Source organism: Pleurodeles waltl, chromosome 6 (genome assembly GCF_031143425.1).
Source record: "Pleurodeles waltl isolate 20211129_DDA chromosome 6, aPleWal1.hap1.20221129, whole genome shotgun sequence".
Taxonomy (NCBI): Eukaryota; Metazoa; Chordata; class Amphibia; order Caudata; family Salamandridae; genus Pleurodeles; species Pleurodeles waltl.
In genome coordinates, this window is record NC_090445.1 from 548,878,481 (window position 1) to 548,906,293 (window position 27,813).

Here is a 27,813-nt window from a genome sequence, read left to right on the forward strand (position 1 = left end):
ATCTCTGTTTTTCCCTACCAGAGACCAACTTTATAGATCTAGAGATAGAGACTTTGCTACAGAAATGAGCAGTGGCTTTTTGCCATCCCCATCCAGCCAGTTTCTGCAGCAATGTTTTTCTGGTGCAGAAGCAGGGAGGAGGGCACCGGTTGGTGCTAAACCTCAAGGAGTTCAATTTGTTCATTGTTTATCGGCACTTCAAGATGGAAGGCCTTCATCTTCTTCCCGATTTACTCCAGACGGAAGACTGGATGATGCATCTGGACCTGAAGGACACATATCTGATGATTCCTATTTGGCATCCCCACCGACGGTTCCTCCAATCAAGATGGAAGGACAAATGGCTGGAATATTTGGTCCTGCCTTTCGGGCTTTCTTCAGCACCCTGGTGCTTCACCAAACAGCTCAGGCCGGTGGTAGCTCACTTGCGGGAGAAAGGGATTCCGCTGATAATATACCTAAACGACATATTGATCATGGCTCAATCCCTAGAGTTGGTGAAACAACACGGTGTCATGACAATTTTTCTTTTACAAGATCTTGGGTTTCTTATAAATGAAGCCAAGTCGATTTTGTTGCCCACCAGATCAGTGGAGTTCCTGGTTTTTGTGATCAACTCAGAGACTTCTCAATTGATCCTTCCCCAAGCCAAACTTCAGGACATCAAGAAGGAGTGGCCCGGACGCAAACGTCTCTGTCCTTGAGAAACATAGCTCGCTTGGTGGGCCTTTTGGCTTCCTCAATTCAAGCGATATTCCTGAGACCCTTGCATTATCGAGCCTTACAGAGGCTTAAGATTCAGAACTTGCAAAAGGGTTTGGCATACTCGAAGTGAGTTCCTCTGACAGAGGAGGTCAAGAGAGAACTCAGGTGGTGTCTGATGCAAGTAGACGCTTGGAATGGCAGGGCCATTTTCTGTTCTTGTCCAGAGGCTATCATAGAATCAGATGCCAGTCGGTGGGGCTGTGGAGCCAGATGCGGGGATGTCGCCACAGGTGGCCATTAGTCCCAACAAGAGCTCCAGCTGCACATCAATTGTCTGGAGCTACTAGCAGGCTCCTTTGCGATCAAGACCTTGTCACCAAAGAAAGTCTCATGCACCATCCTCTTGCAGGTGGACAACATCTCAGGAGTCCGTTATATCAACAAGTTGGGGGATACGAGATCCCCTCTGTTAGCGGAGGTAGCCAAAGACTTCTGGCATTATTGCCTGTCTCACAGACTGATTGTGGTGGTGGCGTATATTCTGGAGCAATCCAATGTGATTGATGATTGGAATTCCAGGTACCTCAAAGATCACAGGGACTGGAAGCTGCTTCCCCTACTATTCCGCCTGACTCAGGACATATGGGGTCATTGCAAGATAGATCTCTTTGCCTTCCGTGTGAATCAGCAGCTGGAGGATTTCTTAGTTGGAGGCCGGATCATCTCGCGAGGGCCACGGATGCTTTCTCCCAGGATTGGTTGGGGGCCTCAATTATGCCTTTCCTCTCTTTGTGATGATTCCAAGGGTGGCAACTCACATCAAGAAGCAGGCGGCGGAGGTGATTCTGATCACTCCGGTCTGGAAGGTGCAACCGTGGTTTCCACTTCTGCTGGAGTTAGCCTGTGACTCTCCCCTTCTCCTTCCTTGGTCTCAGGACATGCTGCTGGGGCCTCAAGGGGAACTTCACCCTCTTGTGATGGAGAGACAGTTGCGGCTCATGGCATGGAGGCTTTCAGGCCACAATGGTGCTTGCCAGGTTTTTCGCACAAAGCTACAAGTTTTATCAGTAGAGCGTAGGCTCCCCCTACCAGGAAACAATACTCCTCAGCATGGAGAGCTAGGCATAGTTGGTGCATGGGAAGGCACGTGAATCCTGTGGAAGCGGGAATAGTGGAAATAGTAAATTTCTTGTCCCACAAAGCGACGGAAGGCCTGTCCTATAGGACAATCAACAATTTTTGTTCTGCCATTTGAGCGGGTCATGTCAAAAGCCACAATAATCTGGTAGGTATGCATCCGATTATTTCTAAGCTTCTTAAGGGCATTAGAGTCTCTAATCCTCCGAAGCCTGTATAAACATTTCTGTGGGACGTTAGCCTCGTGCTTAAGTTGTTTGAAAGATGGCCTGATAATGAGTTTTTGTCGAGAAAACTATTATCGGTGAAACTGGCCATGTTGTAATGCCTTGCGGCATGTTGTCGATCCTCGGATGTGAAAACTCTGGACCTTGCAGGTAGAGTGTTTACACCAGAAGGTGTTTCTTTTTCTATTACTAGAAGGACAAAAACAATATCAACAAGTATTGAGTACGTTGAGTTTCCTTTCAATTCAAAACTGTGCATTGTGAGTTGTTTGAAACAGTATGAAGAATGTACGAGAGTTTTCAGATCAAATAGCGAGGGTCAATTACTGATTTAATTGAGGAAACCTTTCAAACCGGTTTCTGCTGCGACCATTAACAGATGGTTAAGAGAGGTGATGGTCGAGGCAGGGATTGACGTTACCCAGTTTGGTGCTCATTCAATTAGAGGAGCTATGGCCTACACGTCTCTTGAATTGGGAGTAACTATTCAAGATATTATGAAATCAGCTGATTGGTCCTCCGATTCTACTTTCAAGCAGTTTTATTATAAACCGGTGGGTGATATTGCAACAAGAGTTTTTCTATCAGCTTTGATCTAGCATAATCTGAGCCTCCGGTCCTGAAACAGAATGAAAAATTTGCTAGCTGTCGCGCCAAGAATTTTCAATTCTATTAAGGACACAGAGGTGAGGATTATCCCACCCGGTTGAGGATTTGGCACTGTATGGTTATCATGTATGATTACGTCAGCACTTAACATTCTATATATATATGTACTGTCTATACTTTGTTTTCCCTTCCTGATATTGTCAAGGTGAGATTTTAGAAGTTTCTCTGATGTTTTGTCTGGTTATCCTAGGAACAGAGCAGAAAGCAGAATGAAGTAGGCATTCACCTTTCAAGATGTTGAAGTTCCCAAGTTCGTTCTTGGAATGTTTCAAGGTGGTCAAGGACCTTCGTCATGTTGAAATACTACAAGTGTTACTGGATGAGGTTGCTCCAAGGTGTGTTTCCGCGCAAAGAAAGAGGACTTCAAGATTCTGCTTGGGTCTCTAATAGGGCCTGGAGAGATATGATTGTGATCATATTGAGATGTGCAACATGAGAAATGTAGCTTATATTTTTCTGTTTTGTGATTGGCTGCTGTTTTATGAGTAGTAAAGAAAGAGAAGCATAATCCTCGCCTCCGTGTCCTTAATAGAATTGAAAATTCTTGGCGCGACAGCTAGCACATTTTTCATTCTCCATGCTAAAAAGAAATAATAGTAGAACACTGATTTCAAGACCATACCAAAGTAAGTCAAAATCAAATTCTTCAGGTGGCCCACACATGGTGGCCATCTTAAACTATATCGATAGAAATAGTGAAGAGCATCAAAAATGAAATTAGGAAGTGGGTGACCAGCACACTGGTCGGTATATATAGCCCACTAAACTCCAAAGGACATCATCACTGTATCCTATTGGGGATGTAATAGTCAACCGGAAAATATAGCGGAAATACAAAGAAGTATGATACGTTAGCCTCACTTAATACAGAGACGTGACCATGATCACATCGGCCCTCTTTAGGACATATACTCAAATGGTGCCGCTATATATTAGTGTATTGCATAGTAGATTGTATAGCAGAGTGCAGTGTCATAGAGGTCAGTGGTGTGGAGTGGTGTAGAGTAGAGTGGCGTAGAGTACAGTACAGTGGCATAAAGTGCAGTGGTGCAGAGTAGAGAACCGTGGCACAGAAAGCAGTGATGTAGAGTGGTGCAGAGTAGAGTGGTGTAGAGTGGTGCAGAGTAGACTATATTGTCGTATATTGCAGTGGCATAGAGTTCTGTGGTGTAGAGTTCAGTGGTGTAGAGTGGTGTTGAATAGTGTGGGCTAGAATGCATTGATATTGAGTACAGTGGCGCAGAGTAGAGTGCAGTGGTGTAGGGTACAGTAATGCAGGGTAGAGTGCAGTGGCATGAGTGGTGTAGATCAGAGTGGTGTAAAGTGCATTGGCATAGAGTGTTGTAGAGAATATTGATTTAGAGTGCAGTGGCTTAGAGTGCAGCAGCATAGAATTCAGCAGCGTATGATGCAGTGTCATGGAATGCAGTGGCATAGATTAGAGTAGTGCATAGTAGAGTGCAGTTGTGCAGAGCGGAGTGATGCAGAGTAGACTGGCATAGAGTGCAGTTTTGTGGAGTGCTGTCATGTGAGGCAGAGTGATGGAGCAAAGTAGCAGAGAGTGCAGTGGTGTACAATGGTGCAGAGTGGAGTGGCATAAGGTGCAGTGGTGTACAGCTGAGTGACACAGAGTGCAGTGGCATAGAGTGCAGTGATGCAAAGTAGGATGGCGTAAAGTGAATTGGCATAGAGTGCAGTAGTGCAGAATAGAGTATCGTGGAGTGCAGTGGTGTAGAGTGGCCCAGAGTAAAGTATAGTGACATAGAGTGCAGTGGAGTAGAGTGTGTTAATGTAGAGAGCAATGGGTTAGAGTGGCATAAAGAGAAATGGCATAGAGGGAAGTGGGGCAGAGTACAGTGACATAGAGTGCAGTGGCATAGATTGTTTCAGAGTAGAGTGAAGTGGTATATAGTGAGTGGTGCAGAATGGAGTAGAGTGCAATGGCATAAAGTGGAGAGGCAAGGAGTGGTGTAAAGTGTAGTGGTGAGAGTACAGAGCAGTAGCGTGGGGTGGTGCAGAGTAGAGTGGAGTGACGTAGAGTGGAGTATGAACGGTGTGGTAGCAAATGGCCATTACAGATAACACATTTTCAAATGAAATGACCATTAGATTTTCACAGATATACAGTTTTACTAATAGAACTGTACAACGCACAAACAATAATGTAAGGGAATGGCATCACGTAGTTTAATGATTTGTTTTGATCATAATAAAGTATTTGTTTCCAACAGACTTCGGAATTAACAATAAACTGTGTTTCATTTCTGTTCCTAATACTGGTACATTCTGAAAATACATCACAGTTTATTTAAATGTTGTTGTGTGCTAGAAAAGAAACCTTTCCAACCCTGAGTATCAAACAAGGTTGTCACATGAATCCTATCACTTTGATGTCACAGAAAGAAAAGTAATCACAAAGCTCCATCTGAAGACAAAGCCTGACATCTGGCTTCAGTCTGTGAATGCACAGCAAATGTGACAAGATAGAAATAAGATAAACAGGCCTGTTTGCAGAAAGGAACACTCATGGAACAATTCAAAGCAGTTGATATGAGAGTGCTTCTTGGGAGAGATAAACTTACCATGCACAACCTAAAATATACATAATCAGAAAATAGAAAGCCAGAAAATGTAAAGGACAAACCACACAGCAATGGTAAGCATTATGTGGAATGTACTCCCAGAGAAGCTGTTTGAATGTCCCCAATTTGTCTATAGCAAACCAGACAGCTACGCCATCTGGTAGACTTCGACATAACAAAAACATAATTTGGCTTAATACACTTCTTAGTGGATACTGTCACTCAATTCCCACAGAATACAATCACCCTTCACTCTTTCAGACCTGTCATCTATAGAGTCAGGAAAAATGGATACACCTACCTTAGCTCCATGCTGCATAATATGGAATCCAGGTGAATCACAAGGGTACTAATTACCTCTGGGCCCACCTTTTCAACTAGGAGTACTTAAACTGAGGAGGAGGATGGTATACCGTATCATAGACAAATTTGGATTGCCCTCAAGATAGCCTCAGACCACTTGGATAGCACTTTAATATTTAAGAGCTGCCAAATGACTACCTGGCATCTTTATTCCTAGTGGCGTTCATACTTCAGCTCACTGCCTGGAGTCCTAACTCCTGTTAGGCTGACATTGCAGCTCCCATGTAACTAATATTCTCATTCATTTCAGCCTTAACTCCTGTCATTTCATTGCTGATTTCATTGGGTGCTTCAGCTCTGGCTGGCACTGCACCATGCTGCACAACCACACCAGTACATACACATACTGTACGGCTAAACCAGGCTTCTCCATTGAGTAGCCTGTGAGCTACTGGTAGCTCTCGGGGTACCTGTGAGTAGCTCTCAATTATGCAGCCCACCTAAATAAATTAGAAGCTTTTGCTTGTTTGAATTTAAATATATATATATATATATATATATATATATATATATATATATACATATATATATATATATATATATATATATAAAAATGGTTGACTGTCCAACTAAATTTCAAATTCAACCATACCAACCATTGACTTGGGTAACATTATTATTAATTGCTCAGAAAAGGTTTAATTGAACATAAATGGCTCTTATTGCAGACAAGGTTGGAGACCTCTGGTATAGACAGTGGAAAACCCTATTAAAACATGCAGAAAATCAGTAAAGACACCAATGTTGCTTTAAATCCTGTTCAGAATAAATGATTCTGAATCATTTTAGAGTGCACCTACATCAATGCAGCTAAACAGCCATTCCTATTAAACACTTGAATTACTGACCTCATTGACAATACACACGCAAGTGACTGAAATATACATGGATAGGGTTTTTTTTAAAAGGGAAACATGCATCTCAACCTCCCAGCAGCTCTTCTCCTAGATAGACCAGCATTTAGTCACTGCCAATACGTTCTGAAAATTAGGCACTTCCAAGAATAAACATAAATAGATCATTAAGGCATGAATTAGAAGAGGATACAAGACACGATAGAAATCCCGAAAAGAAACATCTAGAAGTCATTTTACCCTTCCAAAGTTTAGAAATACAAAAGTAGGCTTGGTAAGGGCATCAGTGGCCAGTGCGTCTGTCAGTAACTGCAGACCAACGCCTAGAGTCTGTATTGTGTTTTTTTCGTGGCCCTTAACCAGTGAGAACAAATTTAAGTAGTTCAGTGTATCACAGATGAACTCTTTTTCTCAGTTTTTGTAGCTAACATTTGTAAAAATAACCGAAAGCAAATGCAGAGTTCAGAGTGCTATTAGAGTTTGTTTTATCAGCATGGTGGATAGTACATATTCTCTGTAAGTTCATTTACATTGATTGCCCTGGTATAAATGCACAAAATGACTTTCAATCAAAGTAAGAAATCATGGGAAAATATGTCCCGGGAGGCTTCTATGGAAGGGCAATACATTCTCGTGACCATTAGAGGCAGTCTATGGTATCTCTACATCTCCGCTCATTACTCCATTCTGTCTCCCTTAATGCTCCTTAACAGAAAAAATGCAATAAGTACCAAGCTAAAACGTGTACTATCGCTCTTCCAGTGCTTATAAACTAGTGCAATGCTTATTTAGACAGTAGATACTTTTGTAAATCTGTCTATATTCTGTGCCCCTGAATTACCAGACTCCTAGGCTCAGCAGTCGGAGTACAATTTGGAAGACTGTCGATGAGTTTGTGTTTGGGTGCTGGGGAAGAAAAGAACAAAGACTGAAATGAACGACAGCACACGTGATGTTCACCCAGGGCTTAATTTGTTTCAGTGGTTGCATGTGGTGGCCACTGACACTCGTTTTTGGAGACAAGGATTTATTTTCCATCACTAGACTTAGATCAACATCAAGCGAGCAAAAAGAGAAAAGGAAAAAGGAAAAAACAAGTAGGAAAAAGTGACAAAGGGAGAAAGGAGGGATAAATTGAAGGGGAACTCTGAAGAAAATGATGAGACCGGAAGTGTAGGGTGCTGGAAAAAGAGGCATGAGCTGGACTCAAGACTAGCTACCCTTGGTATTTGGCCTTTCCTAACACCTACTTTAGGCTTCTATAAAACATTTTGGATCTGTTGACATTCTTTTACATATGAAGCACTGTATTCAATAATGCATGGCTACAACTACCCAGAATAGAAATGAAATCAGCCCTAGCAAAAATGTTCACATCACCCTCATGCCTGCAGGAAGGCACTTCTAGAATGTGGCCAACGGTTGGGTCATGGCAGCCAACCCTACTCTGAAAGCACCCCTCTAGCTCCAGTCCGGCTAAGTTCAAGGTGAGAATATAGGAAAACGATGGGGAAACAGGAGTATATAAATCACTGTGTAACCTCATTTTTGCATTTAAAGATAATTTTCAAGAAAATATATCTGCATGATCTAGACAATTTTACAATAATTTGAAAGCTATGTTTTCCCAGTTAAGACCACAGTGTTTCATTTTTTACGAAGTCTGTGAATACATTGAAAACACATTCATGTATTCGTAATATAAATATTTATGAAGACACGTTTTCAAACTATATGGTGAGAAATGTGGAAAGGATGAACTGCCATGGGCATTTGAATAATCGAGTGATCGAAAGTAGAGTTATTTGTGGAAGTACACAGCATGCTGCTGATGTTGAGTCACGAGAAATCAAGGAGTTTCCTCTGCTAGTACGGTGGATGAGGCGGATATTAGAGAGAAAGTTGTGTAAACGAAACCATTTTAAGGGAGTGTATTATTGTTTGTTGAAGTCAGTGTTGAGGTCGTCAAGGACCAATGGGGGTGGATGTAGGCACTGAGTCGAGCTTGGTATTGAGATCCTCAAAGAAAGAGTCAACAGCACCGAGGAGTAAGTAAACGGCTACTATGTGGACGTGGCAGCAATGGTAATGGCAATGTGCTACAAAGACTGTGGCATGATTGGTGATGGTGAGGAAGGTGGACATTTGAGAGGTTTATCGAGGAGAATGCATGTTGCACCACCTTTACTTGAGGTCTGCAGAATGGAAAGAAGAGGTGTGGTGTAGTTAGTGTGGAGTGCAGTGGTGTGCTGGTATTTTTTGATTGATACGGCTTTCCAAGTTGGCCATGAAACAAAGGGGATAAAGTGTCAAGGTGATCAGTGATGAAACTGAGTGGATTTATTTAATAATCCAAACATCAAGGAAATAAATGATGGGACATTCTTTTAATGATAGGAAGTTCAGTATGAGGCGATCAATAGTTGTAAAGAGTACAACAAGCTATGCTTCTTCTTGTAGTACTTAACATTTCAACCCTCTTGAAAGAGATCCATGGGTGTTCTTCATGGCAAAGTGTAAAGTAACAGCATCTTTTCCGAATATTTCAGATGTCAAACTGACCCTTTACTATGATATATGGTCACCTATTGTACCAAATGAGAGGATATGGCCAATAAATGCTTATAAAATTCCATAGCATTCTGCGCTCTGCACGTTTGTTGCATTACATTTTGTTGTTTATTTTGAGATACATTGTGAACAGATTGTTTTAAAGGATTAAAACATAAATTGCCTTAAGCAACACTACCACCAACTGATTAGCTATTTATTTCTAATGGTAAACTGTCTTCAGATAAGACAAAATGCATGACCATCACCTCATCACAGCTCTGAAATACATTACAGACAGTGGTCTAAATTCACTTCATTAAGCACAATACAAATCATACTGATGAGCCATGTTCAATTTAGGCTGACCTGCTTCAACCACATATGCCTTCCATTTGTCAGTCTACACCTATACTCTATCTCTGGTCACAAACAGCCAATCATTCTAATCAGGTTTTCTTCATCCCATCCCAAAACTCTTGGATGGAGAAGTACATCCGGCCAATTTTCCTTGAGAATTCTGAATATATTCAGTTGACCTATGTATTTAGGATAGCTTTCGAAATTTCTCTTTTTCACATTACAAACATGCTCTTTCCAGTCCTGTTTACTGCCTTCTCCTACATTAAAAATCAGTTCATCACAAAAATATCCTCATAGGGTCCAAGCCACCTAACGTCCATGCCACTTCATGTACAGACCGCTTTTTCACACATGCTTTTCACCATAACTCAGCCACCAGAGATAAGGTGATTGCCTGGCTACTCACTTGATTATGGTGTCCTTCATAGATATAGAGCATACCACATCAGGCAAACCTTTACAGTAGTCCAATACAACGTCATCTATAATGCCCACAAGTGCCACAGGAGGAAATGCAGCAACTAACATCACTCTTCCCATCAGGATCTCATGGGAAGGGAGTCCAGACACCCTGGATGCTTCAGGTCCATAATTACAATAGAAATGCTAATCTATCTTCAAGGTGGTGCACAGAATTCTCATCCGTTTATCTGATTCTAATGCAGTCAGTAAACCTACTCTAGGAATCACCTCCCTCAGTAAGAGCTTAGCTATTGTCAAGCTGTCACACCTCCGAGGGCCATTTTTACAAAGTCAATCTGCATTTGAGATAATGGGCCAGATGGGTGTCTAATATGATTTAAAGTCACTGCAGTCTTTTTGCCAACATTTAACTGTTGACAAGTAACAAAACACTGACAAAACATTTCAGTGGAAGCTCTAAAGTGAAGGTTGAACCAGTACTATATGAAGTAGTCTGCATGGCATCATGTCCAATGTGTAGGACCATGAGAACACCTAACCATGTGACTCAAAATGCCATTTGGCAGGACATCTTTAAGATTAGGTGACTTCCAAATGCCACTTTGATCCATAACACAAACCGCTGCAATACATATTTTCTTTTTGCCATGCAGCAATCTTTTTCTGTACAAAATGTCTTCTCTTCTAATGTTTGAATTGTTAAGAACCACACTCTCTTTTTCAGAGCTATGCTCTTCATGTGATCCTGTTGTATTGGTAAAAAGAGCACAGTATTTTATAACTTAATTCACATACTGGTTGCCTAGAGAAACTATGACACTTCCACTCTTATGTGCTACACATTTTGCAATTACAACTTCGCTGGGTAACTGAAGTGTGTTTCATAGGTCTAAAATTATTAGGATAGGTTAAGAAACTTCTTTGTGACCAAAGCTTTCCAAAGTCGTGGGAGACTCCAAAACCAAACTGCCTATCTGCGTACATTTTAACACTCAAACCATAGGCTATGCAGCATGCACTGATGAGAGCAATTAATTCTGCAACTTGTGTTGAGATTAAATTGCACAAGTACAATGTTTCAACACTGTAATTAATTTTGCAAACTTCAGATGCTGCTGTCAGGATACCTTGATAGTCTCTCAGACAAAAAAACATCTACAAATCAAATCAAATCAGCCAATTCAAGTGGTACATAATGAATATCAGGTCTTGGTATGGTGCATAACTCTGTTACATTAATACAATCATGTTCACAATCATTGTTCCCTCATCAGAATTTTCACAAGCATTGCCAAGAGTGTGGTAGGTTTCAGTGTATTGCAACATTTGATAGAAACATTCTCAGCTGCGTACATTGACTGCTCATACTTGGTCAATAGGATATTTGTCAAATGCTGAGTTTGAGTACAAGGCAGCAGAAGCTCAACTGAATGAGGGTCTAACACGATAAGTGTACAACCCATCACAATCCCTTCACTCTGCTGTATGGCAAGACAGGTTGTGGCATTGCTTTTTAGGCAGCCCCGGTGCAGCAGCTACAAGGTCTAATGTAGCTGGACAGTAAGACATAGGCTGATTTGCACTTCCGTTTTGGTGGCTAAATACAGAAAGCGCACACCATCTATCTAAGGGCAGAATAAATAAAAGTCTGTTTCGTAGTATGGCATTCCAAGTGCAGGTACCGCACAGAGGCTATGTCTGAGCTCCATAAAGTCGTTTATGTATTCATCGTCCCTAGGCATCGGATCACTCACATCACTTTGAGTAAGCCTTTGTAAATGCTATATAGTTGGGAAAAAGTTTGGAATACACCGATGACAGTAGCCATTCCCAAAAACCTCCTCACTTCCTTTTGGATCATTAATGGGTTCAATTTAAGAATTGCAGGAAAATACATGTTCCTCACTCATTTCTCAATTTTATGACCTAAATAAACTACTTTTTTCTAACAGTTGTGCAGTTTTGTTGAGGACATTTTATGCCATGGTGTGCAAGGTGGTTCAACAATGCTATTGTGTCAATCTTACAATCCTCTCTCATTTTGGATGTGGCCATCGGGTCACCAGGTTTCAGTTGTAGGGAAGGTGAAAGCTCTCTATGTCATTTTCTTTAATTTGGGAGAAAAACAATGGACTCTATTTTTGGGATTCAATACCAGACCATTACTCTTTTTAAAAATGTAAATGCAAAGTTATACTGACTATCCTAATGAAGAGGAAGAGGAAAACTTGGCACTAATATATATATATTGATGAATCATTCACTGTCAGCAGGGGTCTGGAGCAAAATGACAGCAGGACTCAGCAACATGGGACAACATGGTACAGCAATATTATCAGTTTTGCTAAGGTCTTATACTACTGTCCACTTTCCTCTTAGTGTTTCAATTCCCATAATCAGGTAGCTGTAAGGACATCATAGCACCTTTTAGAATGCCTTGCATAATCATTTCTCCATAACAAATGACATTCCTTCGAAAAAGCTTGTGGCAAGGGGTATGAGGAAACACTACATTTGGTTTTACTTTAATATGCATGGGCTCTGCACTTTTTTAGTAATTCTAATTCTTTTCCAGTAAAACACAATCCTCTTTTTCACTGCATGTCATAAATCAGGAGGCAAGTCCTCTTTTGTGAGAGTCTGTGTCTGAATTGCTACAGCATCCAGTATATAATAAATTATGCAATTCATTTTTATAAAAGGGTCACAACCCAACAACTTAACTTGACTCATTGAGCAAATTGTAAACTGGTATTTTTTTCTGCAGATCCAGTTTTTAGAGGAACTTTTGCTGACACCTTAACAGTGATCTGTTTGTTATTAATGCTTACAACTTGCACTTCCTTTCTGGGGAGGGATAGATTTGGAACCTCCAGCAATTGAAACATGGAATGAGAAGCATGAGTAGCACATGTAATGATTAAGTATTATACAGGGTGGCCATTCACCTCTTCCAGCTACATAAGGTCCACTCTTGTCTACCTCTAGGACTGCCCCAAGAACACAATCATCCTCTCCCATCAGGCACCATCACTGTGCCTGCATTTGACAGTAGGAGCACTGAGTGTGATGCAATCTGTGGAAAATTGTTGCCCATCACTAAATCATTTTTCTGAAAATTAGGATTCTCTTTAAAAATCTGCATTTTATGTTTGCATATTATATTTCATCATTGGAGCTAAAGACAAATTTCTGAGGAACTGCCTTTGGTTCTGCATGTTCTGCCCAGGAGTCAGTTTGGCTGGGGCAGCTAACCCATTCTCTGCCATCTGTGTCATGTCATGTTGAATCTGTGGAAACATTTGCAATTTATTCTGCATTCTGTCTGGATTAGATCTGCACTCCGGTTTGTATTGTCCAATTTCCCACCAGAAATTGCAAGGTGTAGTTTTTTCAATACACTAATATTGGATCAGGCATATTTGAACCATTAACAAAACCCCAGCCTATGCCTGGAGGAACATTATTTCCAGCCTATACAAATTGGAAATCATTCCTTTGCACGCAAGCTTCCTCAAATCCCAAATTCACTCCTTAAACAAAACAAGAATCATAGCCAGAATCTGACAATTGGAAAGGGTCTCCGTTACCATCAATTTCCTGAAAATACTTTGCTTGTGCCACCATGCATTTTTCCTTAATCTTCCTCTGCTTCAAATCAAAACAATCACTACAATGTATGGCATATTTCAAAATATCATTGAGAGACTTTGCTTGCTAATACATCACACTTGGCTAAATATCAAAAGTAATCTCTGGATGTGAACCCATAAAAGAAGGTTGAAGCAAATCCACTAGCACATTATTTTGCTGGCCATTAACTCCACTGTAATGTCTACAGATCTCAACTAATCTGTCATAATACACATGCACTGATTCTGTAGGATCTTGTGCATCTCTCATCATTTTTGACCAAATTATTTCTTTTTTTGTCACTTTAGTCTTCGAATGTTCAATCATCAATTTTTATTTATCCATCACAAATGGAGAAGGGTCATTGTTAGGCTGAACCCTTGCTGGTTATTCATCTTGCTCGCTTTCAACTGCCTTGCCCTCGAACCATGAATATTTAGGAAAAATGATCCTAAACAACATATTCAAATCAACCCCAAGAACCTTTAGAATTGTCACAGATCTCTCTACCTCTCTATACCACTTGTCTGGGTCTTCTCTAAGCTTTGAAAAATTAGTTTCAAATGCCAGCTGATCGGACCTTGTCTTTGACACCTTAACCTATGCACCTCAATTCGTTTCTCTCAGTGAATATTCCACAACCATTCCCCACTCAGCATCACTCCTACTACTTCAGTTTTCCAGGTTCTGCTTCTTTTGCTTTTGATTTTCTCCTTTCCTCATACAACTGTTTCTATACCCATTCATGTTCCTCCCATAAATTATACGTTTTACTAATTTCTCTCACATTGATCTTCAAATCAAAATGTTCAATTCTCATATTTCAGCCATCCACCTCCATTCTGCAAGTCCTGTGCACTCTTTTTCTTTACAAATGCATACCAAGTTCTCCGTTAATCCTTCAAGCTTGTCATATGCATCTCCCATACATGTCTTGCTGATCCCTTACCCATGTATCCAAATTCTTTTTCACTGTATGTCTGTATTGTTTCTTCATTTATTGTATTATTATTCATTTTTCTTAATTCAGTTTTTCGTCTAACAATAGCATTTTGTTTTCCTCTACGTATTGAGAACACTATTGTGATATAGGACTCTAACCTTGGGGATCAGACTTCATAGTTTAGGTTGGCAGCACCACCGAGTAGGGGCAAATGAGTCAGTCCCACACCGTCTGGTAGCTGCCTGCCTGACTTCTTTGGCTAGCTCACAGTCCCTCACCCAAACCTAGAAAGTAAAGGTGATTTTTGGCAGTCTAAAAACATGACACTCTGACTCCTCAGGGAAGTTGTGTGGACAGAACATATATATTTCTTTCAGTTAAATGAAGTCTTACACATGGCGAGGCAGACGAGGAGATGCAAAATAGGTTTCAATATATTTATTGAAGAGATTGCATCCGAATATAAAGAACATGAGCTGCAATGATTAGGCAGATGAAGCATAATACAGTGATGATTGCTATCATTAGAGTGAAGAATTTAAACACTCCCCCCATCCTGGTATGATTATAAAACCTAATGTTTCCTACTTATTCCCTAATGTCTAAAACCTGAGAGCATAGTGGTGTTAGCTCTTCTGCCTATCCCGGTCTATGGGAAGATCCCCATCCCAATACCTGCAAGACGGGAAAGGGTCTGCCTGTTATCTGCTGGCAGTACTCTCAGTTGACTAAAGAGTCAGTGCAAGATCAGTGAAGCTGTCAATAAAATGTTGTACATCTTTGGATGGTGATGGATGGAATGCCCTCTACACTTCTTAAGCCTATATGGTGTTTATATAACAAATGTGACAGTTTTCTCAAAACAGGCTTGACCCAGGGCTGACTCCGTAACTCATGGAGTGGCAATCCTAGCTAGAGTATCATGTATTGAGCATGACAGCCTTGTGCATAGCAAAGAGTGAAATGTTTGGAAGGTGGTGATAAAATGTGCAACTCTGACAACCAAGCATTCTCAGAAAAGTTAACTGATTAAAATATTAAAACAATGAGCTGAAATCTAGGTGTGCTAAAAAATATTTAAATGAATAAAACATGTATATATGTGAAAGGGCACAAGCTATGGGCCTAAACCTAAAACAAGGGTGTCCAGCCTAGGTACTAAGGGGAACCCACAACACCCTTCCCATTGTTGGTGCAAGACCAAAAAGCAATAAAGCAGAAGCTAACTGCCTAAAAACACTCTAGAAAATGCATAAAAGAAATAAAACGACTGAGTCGAGAAGCAGACCAGGCCAAAGCATAAGGCTGAATTAAAACAGGGAAATTTAAAAGGTGCCAATTTAAAAGTCATTGGGATTCTGCAGGAGATCACCAATCACATCTTGAAATACAAGATTGACCACACTTCGGCAGACGATAAAGCCACCAGCTCGTCAATCAAAAGACAAAAGGAGCAGATAGATCCGTTGACTCAACACTAGTCCCCGACAAAGGGGAGCATTCCATTTACTGCCAGATGTTGAAGTAAATGTTGAGGCCCTAGGATCCACTAGATCCACAAAGGGCAGCTTATAGAAGGCATAGCGTAACAACCGCAATTTAATGAGACACCTTTGGCAATTATCCCTTGTTGAGAACATCATCAGATTTACATCCATAAAAGGTACATGTTGCAAAGCAAGACAGATTCCAGTGTGCATTTGAAAGAGCACCATAAGCAGCGGAAGATGGGCTGCAAGCAGTTGAGAACTGGTAAAAATGACAATGACCAATTATTGTCAAGTTCCTTCAATATCAATGCTCCAAAATACAGCATTGTGCGTTCATGACACAGTTGGGCTGCTGGGAGCTCCCTTATTTCTCTTAGTTGAGATGGGGCAGTTATTGTGATTTAAAAATAGTAACAGCAGGATAGCACCATTTAATGCCAAAACTATCGGGAATCCATCAAAACACTTGAAAAAAGTGAGTGAATGACTGAAGGTATAACTCTATATACAATCTGGAAGTTGCTAACAAATCCAGAACACACAGTGTTAAAAAAAGTGTACAATACCGGCAGTGTTGGACGCATTGAAGATGCGACTGACCAATTTCCAAAAGTGTCTTGTAAAGTTTGTATTTAAAAGGGACTGTGTCTCTGCAGATGACCTTCAGGTCATCGGTTTCACGGGCTGATGTAAGATCTGTGCTTTTTTTAAACAATAGCGCTTTTAGGGGGTCATTCTAACATTGGCGGGCGGCGGAGGCCGCCCGCCAATGTTCCCCCGTCAAAATACCGCTCCGCGGTCACAAGACCGCTGAGGGTATTTTGAGATTTGCCCTGGGCTGGCGGGCGGCCGCCAAAAGGCCGCCCGCCAGCCCAGGGCAAATCTACCTTCCCACGAGGACGCCGGCTCCGAATGGAGCCGGCGTAGTGGGAAGGTGCGACGGGTGCAGTTGCACCCGTCGCGTATTTCAGTGTCTGCTTTGCAGACACTGAAATACTTTGTGGGGCCCTCTTACGGGGGCCCCGCGGCACCCCCTACCGCCATCCTGTTCCACAGGATGGCGGTAGGGGGTGTCAGAATCCCCATCTCCGCCGCCATGGAGGATTCACAAGGGCAGTGGTAAACCGGCGGGAGACCGCCGGTTTACCCTTTCTGGCCGCGGCTGAAGCGCCGCGGTCAGAATGCCCTTGGGAGCACCGCCAGCCTGTCGGCGGTGCTCCCGTGGTCGGTGACCCTGGCGGTCACCGGCCGCCAGGGTCAGAATGACCCCCTAAGTCTGTACAGCTTGTCGAAATTGACATTATAAGTGGCAAGGTGAGGCCACAAATCTGCTTCTTTTATCTGATGTGTAGGGGAAAAAGAACGTTCCCACAGAAAGTCACTATTTGAGAAACAGAAATCAGATAAGCAACACCTGCTCTTAGCCCACAGCACCCTCCTTGATCACTCAGCATCAAGGAACTCCCATTTGAAAGTAACTGAAATACTGGGAAAATCAAAGAGATGGGAATACCCTTCAAATAGCAAGCTAAATTTGCAACAGATGTGTTACATGCGCTTTGCAAAACCATCTGCTCACAAATCAAAGAATGGCTTAAAAATGTTTCATATTAACTTCTTCTGAGAAAAACCTCTTTGTCGCCGTTCAGGCACATGTAGTCAAAGGGAAGTTCCCATTCCTAATGGATGTAACTGGCTCCTAACTGCTCAGACCTGCAAACAGGAAAAGTGAATTGGAATGCTGATAATGGCATAGCGATAATTTCATGTATTACCACACTGACAATGGTGCTTCAGCTACATTGATAGGCAACTTTTCAAATTTCTCAATGGTAAGCATGATGTAACTAGCTTCCTTCTTAGCCATTCTCTGTTGTTTCCGTGTACGGTAAAATGTGGCAAACAACTCCTTAGAGTTAACGTGCTTCCAGTACCCTCAGCATGTTTTTCAGAATTTGTAAAGTCCAACTCAACTGAATAATGGAATAATGGACCCAAGCTGAGTCTGTCCATGGTACAAAAATTATGTCATTAGCGAACACACAATGTTGTTTAATGTGTAAATGAGGTTGGACTATATGTTCTTACCAGACTCAACAAAGGCTAAGGCTTTCTTCAAATTCCCTTCATCTATTTGCTTAAAACGTACAGCAGTTTACTCTATCAAAAGTTTCCATGTTTCATTATATATTGCATATAAGAAACATTTTGAGCATGGCTTTCTAGGACCTAACAAGAAACCTTGTAAGTCATCATCTTCAGAAAGGCGAGAAAGGTGTTCTTTTACAGCTGTTCATGTGGATGATTGTAACCATTGCTGACCAAGTTAACCTTTGCTGTTTTTGGTAAAGATACCTGAGTGATGTGTGATGACATAACGAGAGTCCAGTCTGCACACTGTAAAAACGTGTATAGAGTTAAGAAAGCGTGCATGACAACCATTTGTGTCCTCAGGCCACAATAACCACCTGTTGGGATCTGAAAGTGATGAATTAAAGGTATCGTTCGGAACCCAACCATTGAGCTGTTCTTCTGTGACATTTAAAATATTCAGCCAATTCTCAAATTTTGCTACAGAGGAAATGCTGGTGCATTAATTTCTTTTATTTTTGCTAAGTCTAGGCAAGTTGTTTCTTGTAGAGTGGCATTTAGAAATATCATTTGCAATGGAATTAAACATGCTCTAAATAAAGCCTCTGTGCCTTTTATTTACCAGTCTTTCGTTCCCCAAACAATTTTCAAATATGCACATCCTTCTATGGTCAACTGGGAAACAAAGGAGTTCAAATTAATTAATTTAGTGTTGATTAGCAGTATTTTCCTCAAATCCAAAGCAGTAATTTGAAATAACAGGATTCAGCATTTTAACATCATGCCCAGTAAAATAAGTAAACTTTTCTACACATGTTTTAGAACTCCCCACTGGTGAAGTAGGACAGTGTTCCCACATTGTATAATTAAACACTACTCTGGGAGTATTAGCTTGATGTAAATAGTGTTGTCCATAATGATGATAACAGAACATTTCCCCATAATTTACATCTTTAATTTCAAATACAGTATAATATTCAAGCTCAGAAGGGATAGAATCAACTGCTTTTACATCCCACTCATCAGAAACAACCCTAGGTGTAATAATGCCATTTATAAACACTTTAAACACATATGGAATTTGAATAATTTCTGTAGGGTGAAGATATCAAATGGTACATTATACCAAACACTCCTATCAGGATTGGAGCCTCTTAAATGTTCACAAGGGACAAATCTATTTGCACTTTGTGTGAGGACAGATAAGCCTTTAAAACCTCATCCACCAGTTCAACAGCAGATCGTTCAAGAACACAGTGACCATATATCATCAAAAAGAAGAGAATAACAAATCTGATCCATAAAGGAAGGCAAACTATGTCAGTAATATCCACAGATATTACCATGGATGAACCAAATAGTTATATTTAAGCCTATCAAAAATATTACACATGTTAGATACAGGTGCAGTAACTGATGCTGAACAGTTTGAAGAAAAGTTATAAATGTCGGCAAAGTAACCAGAAGCAGTCTGTACAAACACTGGAGGTGAAAAAGAACTGGTGGATGTATCTATAGGTGGGTCATCATAAACAATTCCATCTGGTTGTGTTGCATTAGAAAACTGCAGATTTATATTTTGAACATTTCTTGTCAATCAAGTTGTGAGAGGAATCAACAAAAGTTCATTCTCTACACACCCAGCCTTGGGGAAATAATTTCAGCATTGTTGAAGAGGTGTATCATACATGGTAGTGAGAGGAGTAAAGGAATTAGACAGGAATCCTCATGGTCTACTGTGCAGGATCAGCCACATGATGCACTCTGATGTTGCCAATGGAGTGAAAATGGCTGTCTTTAAAACGAGGCTGCAGTGGTAGAATGACAGTCCTGGTACTGTGTATTCTTAGAACTGGAACTGGTGCTCAGTTGGATGGGCCAAACTCCTTCTTCACAGGTATCTTCTCACAATCTAGATCCCCAACTTCAGAAATCCAGCCTGTGGATGGTGGCAAATCCCTCATTCACAAGAGAGCGGCATGTGCTGATGAATGTTCATCACGGAATAGTTATATTTCCCGTAAAACAGTGAGACATTCATTTATGTCAAACGGTGTTTCTGCTGCCATCATCCCAGGGCCATCAAGATCTGGGACGTACATGGGGATCCCAAAAAGCATTTCTTAGGGGGTTCGCCTCCCAAAGAGCTTGTAGGTCAATTATTCAATGCTCTCTGGACTCAACACAGGGGATGGAGCAAACTACAACCTAAACCTAGTACCCTGGATTACTTTAAGTCTCTGGTCTTCTGCTTCACTACCAAAGTTCCCTTGGGATGATTGGGAGAGGAATAGTGCACCCCTACACCCATTGTTGCCATGGTGTTCCTGAATGCCCCAGAGACAAAAGCAGGACCTGGGTCCGAGTGGAATGCTGCAACTGCACATATCCCAATGAACACTTGCAAATCTTCATAGACAGTTTGAGCATCAGCCAATCATTGTGGCCTCACCCATGGGTATCTGGAACAAAAATCTACAGGAAGTAGAATATACTTGCCTGTGCCATCTGGTTGTAAGGGACCGCAATGGTCCAGGTACACACACTGCAAAGGATTGTTGCAAATTAAGAGGGGTGTCTGCGGTGGGCGTGTAACTGCAGACACTTTAATATTTTGGCAAACGTCACAACTAAGGACAAACTACTTGGTCTATTTTTATAGACTTGGCCACCAGCAGCATTTTTGTAATAAGAAAATTGTAGGTGCCACACCAGCATGGGCAGAAGCAACACCCTCATGAGCTGCTTTAGTCAAATCTAGTCTGTAGTCTTGGTTGGAGATCACATGATCACCTACCCCTGGTATTCTAGCAAAGGCAATGTTTTGGGCACTTAAATGGTAGGAATATTTTGCAGAATATGATTTTGGTGAACGCTTGCCCTCAGCCGAAGCATTCACGGAAGGCACAATTTAATCATCCATCCTTTTATGAGAATGAGTTATAGCAGCAACAGAAGCTGTAGCAACTGCAGATCTGAACGCTTAATCAGGCAATAAGTTTCCTACGACATGTTTTCCACAACATAGGTGACCCAATGTATGTACTATACAAGCCTGTGGCAGTTTGTCTTTAATTGCTGTTACTCTCCCCATAAGAATTTATGTTCTATGGTGTTTTCTTTTGAGCCCATGAACTCAGTAAGGTGCCAGTAGTGTAAGTATTCATTGAAGACCTGAACACAATAACACAAATCACACACAATCAGGGTTAATAGTTCAGGATCTGTATGTTTTAGTGCTAAGATCAAAGCTTTGTGCTCTGCAAGTTGTGCTCAGTCCCCTAGGGTCTGTGAGGAGTGTTGCTCAGGGAGGAATTTACCACCCCTCATTACCCCACAAACGGTTGCACAAACCATGGAACATTCATGTTTGGTACCTACAGCTGGTTGGGCTGAGCCATCAGTGTAAATGATGATTCTGAATTGGTCAAGAAGCAGAGTGTTAGTGGACATGGGGTATTCAAGTTCATACTGGAGAAATTCTTGGGTCTGTAATTATGTAAAACCTGATCAACATCAGTGGCAGTCAAGGAGGGTGTCCTTTGTAAGTGGATATAGTGCTTTTGCATTTGGGGTGCTTGCTTTTGAGACAGCCTCAAGGGCTGGTATTGGAGTAACAACTATGATGCTCTTCCCCTGGGCTCGTGGTCGCTCCTTTATGACAGCCATCTGGGTGTCAGTCAGTATTTGTTCTAGTGGTGTAAACCACATTTGTGCATTAGAGTATAGATGTGAATTCTACACTATGGTTACAGTGTCACCTTTATTGAATGTGAAATATGTGAATCTTATGTCACCCGGAATTATCCTGATTACCAAATTCATGTTATTTTCATGTGTATGCAAATGGTTTGCTTCAAGCATGTCAGTTTGTAATGATCTGAGAACTTGTGTGTGTTGTGGTGTTCAATCAGAACACATTAAATCATAAAGTGGTTTGATGCATTCTGGATAGTCTGGAATGTAGTTAAGAAACTAATCAATTATTGCAATTTTTTGTATTTTATTTGGTGTATGTTTTTTCACACATTTCTTTAGGAATTGTGGTGCCAGGCTTTTCCCCTCATTTGATGATTGGTATCCTAAAAATAGGACACCGAGAAAGACAATGTTTGTTTTCTTGAAACTGACTCTGTACCCATATTCGGTGAATCCCAAAACTATGTGATCCACCCTGGCTAAATGTGTGTGTAGATGTCATCTACATAGGACAACACCTTGGGATCAATATCATGCAATATTGATGTCACATGGGCTGAGGGCAATCCTGGACTGTTCCTATACCCTTGTAGGAGACAACAAAATCGGCAATGAGAACCCAACATGCAAAATGTGCTTAGATTTTGGCAGAAAAAAAAAGTTGAAAATGTCCAAGGTTGCTTTGTATTTTTTCCGCACTCTGCATTCATGAGTTCTATATAGTGTGAGTTTTGTCTACCAAATGTGAGTGTCACTATTTAAGTGCCTGTAATCCAAGTCTATTCTATATGAATGGTCCGGTTTAGCTATGGGATACATACGGATATTCGTAGGCAATACAAAGAGTTCAATTACTCCCTGGTACTTAAGTTGTGAAATAATTTCCCTTACTGGTGCTTTAGCTTCAAGTACTATGGGATATTGAGGTTGTATCTCTAGATTGGACAGTATTGGTATGACATTGTAAGGGGAATCCTTATCCTAACCCACATGGTTATGGTACAGCGCTAGAGCCTGCGCCAAAACCCAATCTGTGGCACAGGCTTCTTTTACTGTATCAGGAACAAAGACTGAGAAATAAAGAAAAATGACATATCCCCCTTGTGGAAGTATACAAACAAATTCTGGTGGCCAATCTTTTTCCTCCAATAGAATATCATAACTCAGTGTTAGTCTTCCGCAGAAGATTTATTTAAGGGTATGCTCAATGTCTCCGTCAATTTGTATTTTTAGTTTATAAACCCTGCACTGTTTCAATTTCATGGTAGTCGTTAGTTGCTGTCATCTTCAGAAGCTCTGGAAGATTCTAGCAAACTATTGTGACCTTTGCCGCTCTGTCTAGCACAGTCACTGCCCATGTTCTGTTCTTTAGTAATGTTCTCAGTATGTTTGGCATATTTAACTGAAATCGCTGCAACCTATTTCTTTTTAAACTGGGGTTTTTGATGTGGAAATTTGTGTTCTTTTTTAATTGTAATCTCCAAAGAGAGTCATGACTCCTTTTTTGGTTTCACCTACTTGTTTCGGTGTTCTGACCACCCTCCTCTCTCGCTCTGTTTGTCGGGAGAGTCCGGAAAGGAACAAGAAGGGCACACATCAGTATACTGATATCTGTCAGAGGCTTCTAAAGTGTCACAATTTCTTAAATTCTATGATTTCTCTTACCCCTCACAATGCGGAGATTGTCCTCTTTGCTTCACTTTGGGCCCAATGTACGAAATCACAGATAGATTTGTGATTCTCTAATATTGAATTTTGAATCCTAGACTATCCAGGCCTCTACTAGCATGAGTCTCGGCGATAATCTTTGTCAGCCCGTGTTTCAGATCTTGTTGAGGAATGTCCCAGAGCCACTGGCATACTGCCAATGCTACTGCTTTCTCTTTAATATTACTTAGTATGATTGAGGAGACTGCGGCAAAACTACCCATTAATTTTGTGCCCAAATACCGGGCAGGGGCTGCCCCATGTTCATCTTTAATTGCTTCCGGAAGATTTGTAACTGTCGGAGTAGCATGTGTGGTAGTGTAAATTGCAGCAAATCCTATGCCCCAAGTGGCACAGTCATCTATCGAGGGAACCTTTCCAAATGGCAAGCACATCGTGAGAATTCTATGTTTATCTTGGGGTCCTGGATGGAGAAACGCTTCTTCCAGAGCATTTGTTTTTTTCTGCTATCCAAAATGGAATTTTATCTTGTTTGGAAGGAAACTAACCCATTATTAAATGCACAGTCACAGGATTCACCCCAGGTATGGCCAACTGTGGTACTGCTGGAGTAACCCTTGCTGGGATGGTATTTAAGGTCCGCATTGCAAATTGTATTAAGTGTCTATATATATCTACTATTATATAAGCAGTATAAATCTGATACTGGCCTATTTTGTGCATTGAGATGAGTTGTGTAGGTTCTGGCCACGTAGGTCCATAGTTCCTTAGAGAACCTGATCTAATGTTTTGAATAATGTGTGGAAGAGCACCTTGAAACAAAGCTGGTGTTCTTGATAAGAGAGAGGTATTTTCAAATATGCATAAACTCTGAATTGTCCAGGTGGGTTGGGTATAGTGTAATTATGAAAGTTGTGTGTATCTACTGCAGGAAAGGTGACCCATGAATAAAATATTTCTATTTTGTACACTTTGTGTGCCTCTACCATGAACGAAACATCTCAACCTCTATCAGGGAGCCTATGAGCTAATAAATATTGTGTGAGCGGGAGTCTCATTTTTACTGGTAATACCATTTGTTGTGTCTCTGCCATATCATATTTTAAAAAGGTAAATTTAGAGATAGAATCACCTATTTGGGGAGTCCTCTTAAGGATCAAGCTTGAGCAACATACAGGCTAAGATGGTTACTTCCTATTTAGCTGAGGAGGATTTTCCCTAACATCACAAATATCTCTGTAAAAAGGTAATCAAGGTACCTCTAACATGTGAGAGAGAGGTACTCAGGAGATCCATTAAATTTGTGCCTAACCAAACAGTGACTCCATGTCGTAAGACTCTTACCTTGAGGATAAAACTGCGTAGTTTAGGGTGGCACCACCACTGAGTCTGGAGCACGGGTCTCCAACTTTTTCTAGAGTAAAAGCTTCTTATGTTCAATGATAATCATCCAGAGCTACGAATATTATTTGGTTTGTAATACTGACCACATCAGACAGTTTACATATTTGTTTCAAATATACACTTTTCAGTTTTTATAGGCTGGGCTGCACACAGGAGAGCTACTTATGGGTAGCTCAAGAGCTACTAGTAGCTCACAAGCTAGACTTTTGAGACACCTGGTCTGGAAGCTGTCAGCCTGCCTTCTTTGGGAGCTCGCAAAAAGTAAAGGTGATTTATGGCAGCATAAAAACATGACACTTTGACTTTTTAGGAAAGTCATGGTGGAAAAACCATACCCATTTCTATCAGTTATACAAAATCTCACACATGCCAAGGCAGATGAGGAGATGCAAAATAGGTTTCAATATATTTATTGAAGCAATTTCATCCAATTATAAAAAGCAGAAGCTGCGGAGATTAAGCAGATGAAGCATGACACAGTGATTATTGTTACTATTAGAGTGAAGAATATAAACAATCCTTCCATCTTGGTATGATTATAAAACCTAATGATTCCTACCGATACCCTTATGTCTAAAAACCTTACAGCATAGTGGTATTAGCCCTTCTGCCTGTCCCCGTATATGGGACGAGTCCCGACCCCATACCTGAAAGACGGGCAAGGGCCTGGCTGTTGTCTGCTGGCAATCCTCCCGTTTTTTTGAAGAGTCATTGAAGCTGTCAATGAAATGGTGTACGTCTCCAGACTGCCATGGCTGGAATGCCCTCTTCCTTCCTTAGGCCTATATAGTGTTTATATAACAAATGTGACAGTGTTCTAAGGACAGGCCTGATGTGATAATATGTCTAAACCCCAGGAATGGCTCCATAACTCCTGGGGTGGTAATCCTAGTTAGAATATCATGTACCGAACATGACAGCCTCAAGCAGAGCACAGAGTCAAATGCATGCAAGGTGCTGATAAAATGTGCAACACAAACAACTATGCGTTCTCAGAAAAGACAACTTATTAAAAAATAAATGCAATAAGATAAATGTTAGGTGTGCTAAAAAATATTAAAATAAATAAAATGTGCATATATGTGAAATGCCACAAGCTACGGGCCTAAATCAAAAATAAGGGTGCTCAGCCTGGATACTAAGTGGAGCCCACAACAACTGCACTAGTACTAAGTACAACACTTAGGAGCACACCTGTAGATACCATAGTTACCAGTACTTGTAGAGCAGGAATCTGTTCTCTGTGTCCTCTCTGCTGCACTTGCAGACTTTGATCATCAATCTATGGAAGTGATCTTGAATTCAGCAAATAATTTGAAAACTTGTCCTCTTCATGAGCTATTTTTTTTCTCCTTCCGTTGTTGATTTTTTAAAATCATTATTTAATATCCATTGTAGGAAACACTCCCATTCCTTCTACTCTGTATTCTCTCCATGTTTTCTTTTGCATTCATCTTATAGCACCCATCCATTGACTCACTATTTATCAGACCTGACCCTTCAATATTATCTTATGCTCCTTCTCATTCACCACAAAATCTCATTAATTTAATACCTCGAACTATACAGGACTGGGCTTTGGTACTGTCTTATATATAACATGCCTTAAATATTCAATATTTTTCACTTTGAAAGAACTATTGAAAGTTTATTATCAACCTACAAATAAATAACAAAGAAACTTTGTCTATCGGAATAGAGGAAGGGAACTGAAGTGCACTACAAGCAGAGTAAAATTCTAAAACAACACCAATCACACTAAGATAAATTTCTGGCCAGTGGCAAATCTACCTCTGAGCCTGTGGGTCTATTTCCTGTGAACAAAGAATATAATAACACATACTTAATTAGTTCTAATGCAACTAGACCACGAAGGGCTCATAAAAGAAAGGCACCTTTTGATATGTCCATGCACTTTTTCAGTAGAAATCCAACTTAAAGAATGTTATCTTGTGATCTTAGTTGACTTTGAATCTTAAAAACCATAAACCAAATGACCTAAAACAAAACGTTTCAACAAACACAGTTCAAAATATTTTCAATAATTTGTATAAAACATTTACAATACAATGTAAACTTCATCTTCAATGCAAGTTATGTGTGATGTGCATGCTCCACATAGACACAAACCATTAATAAGAAAGTCACTTCAAATCAAATGCGAAACACAAATCACACAACATAGGACCACAAAGCATATGTGCTAGAAATGGGGTCTCTGATTGGCAGTCAGGTTACCGCCTGTCCAAGCAAGGACCCTCATTCTAGTCAGGATAAAGGAGAATCACACTCAGTTAACCCCTGCTTGCCCCATTGGTAGCTTGGGACAAGCAGGCAGGCTTAACTCAGAGACCATGTGTTAAGTATTTGGACAAACACACACAGCAATACAGTGAACCACTACAAAATGACACAACACAGGTTTAGAAAAATTGTAAATATTTTAATATCTAAATAAACAAGACCAAATATGATACAAATCCACAATATACTACTGCTAATTTAGCACTTAAAAGCAAGAAAACAGTGCCTTGAGGCACAAATACCGTAAGGCGGTAATATGTGTCATTGTGACGGAGTAGTTTCCTATAATGTGATGCCAATGGTGCCGTTTATGGAGTCGTTCGAACCCCAGGTACAGTACCTCAAGAAATAGTAGAAAACAGGTCGGTGGACGGAGTCCTGGAGAGTGGCTTTGCTGAGTTCGATGCGGCGTCAGTTCCGATGCCAAGGGGCAGAAAGGCTGTGGCGTTGCGCGGAGGCATCGGGTTCTCACTACAGGGCGGTGGGAGTGAAGCGACTTCAGATGCAAAGTCTGTCCCTTGGATCAGGCAGATGCTAAGTCTGCCGGAGTCAAGATCCTATGAGGCGACCTCACGGAATTGCGATGACGTCACAGGGCCACAGACGCTGCAATGGCATCGGATTGTCACGGATGTTGGACTTACTACACTCCGGTGTCAGCAAAGTCAGCACAGATCAGCGACTGCAGTGACGCGAGGCCTACAGGGT